General features: G+C 28.5%; 1 long non-coding RNA gene across 1 annotated transcript; it reads left to right on the top strand.

The window, feature by feature from the left end:
- The first annotated feature begins 2298 nt into the window (after nucleotides 1-2298).
- Nucleotides 2299-7670, top strand: LOC122572285. The gene is made up of 3 exons (XR_006318431.1): nucleotides 2299-2617; nucleotides 2699-2843; nucleotides 3231-7670. It is a non-coding gene; the product is annotated as an uncharacterized LOC122572285 (long non-coding RNA).
- The last annotated feature ends 237 nt before the right edge of the window (nucleotides 7671-7907 follow it).

Below are 7907 nucleotides of genomic sequence, written 5' to 3'. Positions count from 1 at the left end.
TATGTAGTAATACGATATATCGCATTACGCTATTGTAGTATCATGGTTGGGGGGCCTGGGGGGTGTTGTATGAATTATGAACGAACGGTTGCTGAGCATGTATGTAGTGAGGCTAGGACTAAAGACAAGGGGTTACTAGGGGACAAAGAACGAATTAATAACAGTACGAGTTGAAATGTCAAAGAGTGCGGATTGCGTTCCAATCTACTTGTATTTTCGATCAATCGCGGGGAGACGCGGTCGCGAGAATAGGCGTCAACCGGAGTCGTAAATTCCCATTATGATTGTAAGGATCGACACCACAAATAGATCGATCCCCTTCTTTCGGTTAGGATAATAGGGGTGATTGATGTAGTATAACACTGCGATTAGCAGGGTTATAAACTTTATATATTTCCAACAACTTTGTATACAATATGGATAAAACGTTATGTAAGATACAGCGTGATTGGCGAATAAGAATCACGAAAGAGAATTTGACTATTCTAGAGCTTGAGAAAGAGAGCAGATAGTAGTGACTGCTCTCTCGTGTTGAGAACAAGTAAGTTTCGTTCTTGTGTAATTACGGAGGAAAGCTCGGTGTGGGTGTGTCTGTTGAACTAAGGATGTGGATTCGTGGTTCACACTTTACGTTAGAAAGTGAGGGTAACTATCCACGATGCCCGTTGGTTATAGCCAACGTGAATAAATGACGATTGGAGGAGGAAGCCTCCGATCGACATGGCTCGGGGTTGACCTTGTTCCAAAGAAAAACCGGCTTTTCGATTAGACACTTATCCACTTTCTCCGTTAGGTGACTACCCGCTTTCTCCGTAATTTGTAAGAACGTATAATAAACCCAAGGACTGTTCTAAGTACCAGCTATATACGGAAAATATTTGTAGGATGAGGAATTCCTTCAGGTCAAACATGTGAAGCGAAAACATATCGAAACAATGACTTTAAAATGTTAATGTTTTACGGTGGGTCCTTGGATTTATTGAGGGTCGGAAGTAAGGTGCGTAGACCGTCGGCGGTCAAGCAGGACGGGATGGAGTGCAGATGTCTTGCGCGACATAACATCCTCCCCCTCGTTGAGAGGGCATCGATCAAAATTCTGTAAAGGTATAATTAATTAAATCTTCTATTCAACTCCTTGTGGATTGTTGGATGCTCATGTTCCGCTGGATAGGGTTGGATTGATAGTGGGAAGATCCTCTTGACACATTGGTCCAAGATGATCGTTGATGCGTGAGCTGGGGTCGTCCAGATGATGCCGTAGTTCGATTGCTGGAACATCTTATGTAGCAAAAGTTAGCGAACTTGAAGGTGCATTTAAATATCAAACTAATTATACATGTCGGAGATGAAAGGACATCGGGGCCTTTTCTTCGCAATCCTTGGGAACACTTCAATACGTTAATTTAGATTCTTATCATAAGCCGTACTTAAGTAATTGTTTAAGATCTAATCCGATTATGTTTGGCCGAGATTTGTGACAATAAGCTTGAATTAAGATATAACATTTTATCTAATGTTCCACTGGACAAATTGTAAAATTAAAATCAAACAATAAAAAAAAAAATATAAGCTTGAACTCGAAGTGACACAACCAGTCGCCGAACTTAGCCGCGGTCAAGGGATGAACGTTTTGTCTAACAAAGGTATGGCACCACAAAAATAGAAAAGTGGCTGCAAGCTAAACAAATAAAAGCAAACCTCAACAAATGCAACCATATTACATTCACATTGCGAAAACAAACGCCACCAAACATCCTAATGAACGGCACGCACATAACACAAACAAGACAAGTCAAATACCTAGGACTCCACATAGATACACAACTCACATGGAAACAGCATATCAAATCAATAACAGACAAAATACAGACAACAAGGAGACAAATGCACTGGCTAACAAGTCGAAAATCCAAATTAAGCATAGAAAATAAACTTAAAATATATAAAACAATTATAAAACCAATCTGGACATACGGAATACCACTATGGGGGACAGCAGCAAAGAGCCATATAAACAAAATAGAGACATTACAATCAAAAATTCTGAGAACAATAGTAAACGCCCCATGGTACGTTAGAAACAAGGATATACGGAAGGACCTCGGAATACCAACGGTCAAGGAGGAGATTACCAGATACGCGGAAAGGTACAGAGAAAGAATAACAACACACCCAAACAGGCTGGTTACGGAAACGATCAACGCAAGAATAGAAAGAAGACTAAAAAGGAAACACCCAGCTGATCTCATAAAGGATATAAACTAAAAAACGCGAAGATGGCACCCCGCTGGGGGTAACCATCCACATGCTATTCAATCATATGTTATAACATTTTACCTAATGTCCCACTGGACAAATTGTAAAATTAAAAATAAACAATATAATNAAAAAAAAAAAAAAAAAAAAATGTCAGGTTAGTACAATCACTAATTCCTACATGCAGAGTTGGTACGACTACTTGCGATTCTCTTCTGTTTTTCTCCGTTCGCCACGTTTTGTTTATCTGAGTATCCGATATGTTGAAAATGGCTGTACAAGGTGGTGAAATACAGAGTATAACTAACAAATCTGTGTGAATCGATTAAATGTCAAACCCCAAACCTATTTAATAATACAGGTATATATCATAATAATATATCAATATATATTAAATAATACATTACTAAAAATAGCAATAATAATAACTTAATAATTTTAGGCAGTTTTCGACAATTTGATTATCACAACAAGGAAAGAAATTTTAAATTTACAATTCTCCAGAACCACCGGAATACGAATTAAACAAAGTAACTGCACCGGTTGCTCTCTTTAGCAGTGATAATGATTTACTTTTAACAAAGATAGTAATTATATATTTTTATATAATAAATAACAATATAAAAAACAATTTGAAATTTATTATTCAATTAAAAGAAAACTTTTTAAAATAAAGGTTTATAATTCCAATTTATTTTAAAATAATTGAGTATTTTAGAACATTATTCAAATATTATATAAACATTATTTACATATTTTTATATAAATGTTTCATTTAAAGAATAAAAATATTAGTATCTAAAATAAATTTTTTGTAATCTGTAAAATTTATGTTTAAATGTTAATTAAATTAAATTTAAATATTTGTGTAAAAAACATATTTTATATAATAACATTTTTATTCCAAATAAGCAACTTTCTTATTTTACTTGCTAAGATTTTAAGAAAAATTACAAAGCGTTATTTTCTTTTAGGATGTTGATCTTCTGAAAAGCAAACTCAATAATATTGTATTACATGAAGAAGTATCCATTAAGTCCTTCTCCCATTATGACTTTATATGAGAAAGATATTTAACATCAACCATATTTGAACTTATATTAGTCTTATGAGTAAAATCTGCAATACTATGTCTTGAACTACAAAAAAGGAAACAATGAATATAGTTTTAACACAACTATTATTTTCAACAATACTAAATAAAAATATTATTAAAAATCAATAACGACACTATAAAAGGTAATAGATAAAATAATAAATAAAATCCTTTTCGAACTAAGATAAATAAATATCTGATCGTAAGGCCTTTATTTAGGGGTTAAAAAACAAACATTATTCAAGCAGTATAATTTAACAACACAGGGTTTAAAATGCTATTATTAAAATTTATTTATACAGTATATATCAGATAACTGATAACAGTCAAACTACAAAACATAAGTTAAAATTTATAAAATTCCTATTAACTTCATATATATAGTAACATTTTGATACAATTTGAGATATAGGTATCAATAAATCATTAGCATTACTAAATATTACTATATATATCATCGATAAAAAAGAATGAATGGAATGTTTTAATTAATTTATCAGTCACTCATTACAATAATTCAAGAAATAAATTTTTCCTCCATTTATTTCCATTTGATTTTTCTTACGTTTATATTTTCTCGTTATAAACAAAGCGACTACACAAAACTCTTCTTCATTTTGGTTTCCATTATTAACTATTATTACTTTTATCATTTTGTTATAAAAACAAAATGTACTACAGAAAATTTTCGTTCTGATCTTGTGGTTATATAATTAATATTTTAATTAATCGTCGAATAATTTTCGAACATTGTTACTTAACATTAGTAATTACATCAGTGTACAAACTCGTCCTTCGCCCGAATTGAAGTTCAGTACGATGGAAAACTGAGTTTTGAACAACAAGGCATATATTGTAAAATTCCTTTCACATACATATATACACATGTGTATATGTATATATATAAATGATAACAAGCATTCTCTTTTCATTTTGAGCGCTAACAATAGAATATTTAAATAACGTAGTTCTATAATTTTTTATCTTCGTAGTCTTTACTTGCAGCAGAAGCCATCTTTGTTTAATATACTCTTTTTTTAATTATATTCTTGGAACTGCCGTATGGAACATACTTTTCGACACACGAAAAAGCATCTCATTGTAATGCAAAACACTACCAAATAATATAGAAAATTAATTGTGAATAATTAAAAAAAAAATTGATTGATTCAATTTCGTTTCAACGACAGTGCTACAACGGAAGATAATGCTATCCATTTGAACAACAATAATAATATGTTATAAAGTAATTACAATATTTAAAATGATACCTATATTTATTGTGTGATATATATATATAATATATAATATATAATATATATTTATATCATGTTTATATATATATATTTATATTATAATATATATATAAACCAAAGTACAATTATCTTTTTAAATTATATACATGCATAAATATATATACATTTAGTATACAGGGCGAGGCACTTAAAATACAAGTAGTAGAACCATGTCTTTTATAATTAATTAAACCTCATTTCTGTTTCTAAAGTTAGTATTTGCATATTATTAGATTTCAAACAATGAAGAGTAAAGTGTAATAATAATTATGATCTTCTTTATGTCATTTATGTAATCTCTGATATTAATTGAAATTAATTAATTTTTTATATAAACACATAAAATGTTAACCTTAAGATACATTTCAATCTTTATTGAATACGCGCAGACATATTGTAAATTCTATAATTATATATCTTAGAAGCTTTTATTTTTAAAATTTTCATTGATATGTTTCTTTTTAATACGAATATATACTTATTTTTAAAACAATACTTTGTTATTCATTAGCGTAATGCATATTTCATATGTTTATAATTAAATATAAATATAGCAGCCAAATTAGTCAGATCATTCAAGTGATAGAAAATAACTTGAATATTAAAATAACAGTAACTTATACATATATTCAAAAATTATTTATAAATATAATACTTCTAATACATGATAGAAAATAAAACAATACTTCCTTATTCGTTAAAGACAAATTATTTTGGAATATATTATCTTACTAATGTACTTCAACTATACTCAAAATCATTCCTGCCCAAATTAACAAAAATAAAAGTCGTGCAAGTAGTAATGTTTTTTTAACTGATAATTCTTAGAGAAAAAACAATAAAAACTACTTTTTACACATATTTGTGACCATAGTTAAATTAAAAAATAATTAGTTTTTGCAATCCAAAACTAAAATTTTTAACAATTAGTCTACAGGTGTGCCTTCCTAACTATTGTATTCTTTTTTAAGAAAATATACATATGTATACCATTATGTTATCTATTGTTTAAAATCTATTTATAATATTATATTTTCTTCTTTTCTCAGTTATGTAAATAATTTGTTTATTTAAGCTTCTAATTGTTACTATACTATAAAGAAAAAGAATTGGATTTTTGAAATATAAAATAAATAGATATCCATGAGAATACTGATTACAATATTTGCAACAGCATTAAATTAATGTTTATAAAAAAATATTATATATATTATTACATATTTACTACTATTACTTTTGCAGTAAGTACGATAAAAGATAACATTGTGAAAAGAAAGTATTAAATTTCAATGTTTTAATTTCAATGTGATAAATTAAAGAAGCAAATTTAGAAAAAATATTTCATTATTTATAGTTTATAGACATATTTGTGATGACTCTTTTGATAACGAAAGAAAATAAATATTATATTTCCAAAAATAAGAACGATCATATTGTTCAACATAAGACTTTTATTTTGATTCAATTAATTCAATTCAAAGATCTTAATTGAAATTCGTAAGAATCAAAATGTCTCACTCTGCATAGTATAGTATACATATCCGGCATGTGTGAATTTAAGAAAATTCACTAATTTTTTGTAAAACTCCTTTCATATAAAGTGTTTTGGTAATTTCATTTTCGTGTGTGTCCTTATTCTAAATTCCTTTCGGATTATCTTAATTTTTATGTCGAATCTTCATAATTCTCTATTTTTTCCAAGACTTTCTAAGGTCTTTTCATATTTATAATCATCACAGGAGTGAATAACCGTCAGTAGTAAATAATTTTGGTACAATGTAACAATAAAAAATAACTTAAAATTGATCAATGTAAAATGATTAACATCTTGTTTAAACGTAAAGTAGTAATATAAAATTGCACAAAATTTAGGTTGTATTATGTTTATTAATCAGAAATTAATTTAGATCCTACTCGTAATCTTGTTTATTAGATTTCACTATAACAAAAGGTATTAACAAAATAACAGCGAGATGAATTTCTTTGCTTTCTTAATCGCACATAGGGTGATCTAAGGTTTGCAATGGATACAAAAAGATATGGCAGTGGAAGACCTTCATTTTATATCCCTATAAATATCGTTAGCTTACAAAAATGATGATATTTAATTTATATTAGAAATATGAAAATAGTAATAGAAACTGGAAAATTAGTCCATTTAGAATACAAAAACAATGCTTATCATTTTGTGCAATTTTAACTTTTTATTTCTACTATCTTATAACAAAAGAAAGTATTGAACAAAATGCATCGATAAAAATTAATATAATATTGCTTATAAAAGAAAGTTTAATACCAAAATTATTTACTATATAACTTTCACATCCTTGAACGCAAACAAAAATATTTGCAAAATTGTATATGTAATACTATAAATTGTGATGTGATTAAGATTATTTCTTCCTTCTTCCCTTAATATATTGTGATCAACAATTTCCTTTTAGAAGTGTTTCACTAATGTATTATAACATTAAATATAAAGAAAAAGAAAAATGTAGAAAACAAAAATCAGTTTTTTTTTTTAGAAATTTTATACTTACGTTCGCTATATTTTTTTCTCAAACGTAATTAATCTATAATATACAATATTTTTTTCTTAAATAGATATTAGTTCGTTAGAAATATTTTGTTGCTATTGTTTTTAGTGAATACGTTCATGCAAGCGATATAATAGATCGTACAATGCTCGTAAATATTAATAGAACGACTGCGCAACGGAATGACATATTACCTACGAGATTAATCGAAGCAGTCAGGTACATTTTCCATTTTAATTAATTTCTCTTCTAAAAATAGCTGAAAATAATACCCATTAATAACGCTTAAATTGCAGCACCATGTGAAAGAAGAGTTCAACACGATCATATATATGTGACGCAAATTAAATACTTTTTTCTTCCAATACTTAATACAAGGATTCTGTAAACTTTAACTTCGTTACAGGTTTCAAATCTCTTGCAATCTACAAAATTTATATTAGCTATTAATTAGAGGCAATCTCGTAATATTAAATAAGCCTTATTTAGCTTAATTTAATGGAAGGCAAAACATTTGCTTCAAGAGCCCTTTCTTCGGACTTTCATCTTCCTCATCATCGTAATTGTGTTCATCGTAGTTACTAATGATCTCATTGTTATTGCTAAAGCCGTACGTAACATCTGTGATACTTAGAGAACTGGAGCATATCGGATTTTCGTACCGGAATGGAAAAGGTGGTGATAACCGATATTCGTTATAATTATTGTCGTTCTCATTCTCTT

This window comes from Bombus pyrosoma, linkage group LG11, assembly GCF_014825855.1.
Source record: "Bombus pyrosoma isolate SC7728 linkage group LG11, ASM1482585v1, whole genome shotgun sequence".
Lineage (NCBI taxonomy): Eukaryota > Metazoa > Arthropoda > Insecta > Hymenoptera > Apidae > Bombus > Bombus pyrosoma.
The sequence above is the reverse complement of the archived record's forward strand: the minus strand, read 5'-3'. Positions and strand labels throughout refer to the sequence as shown.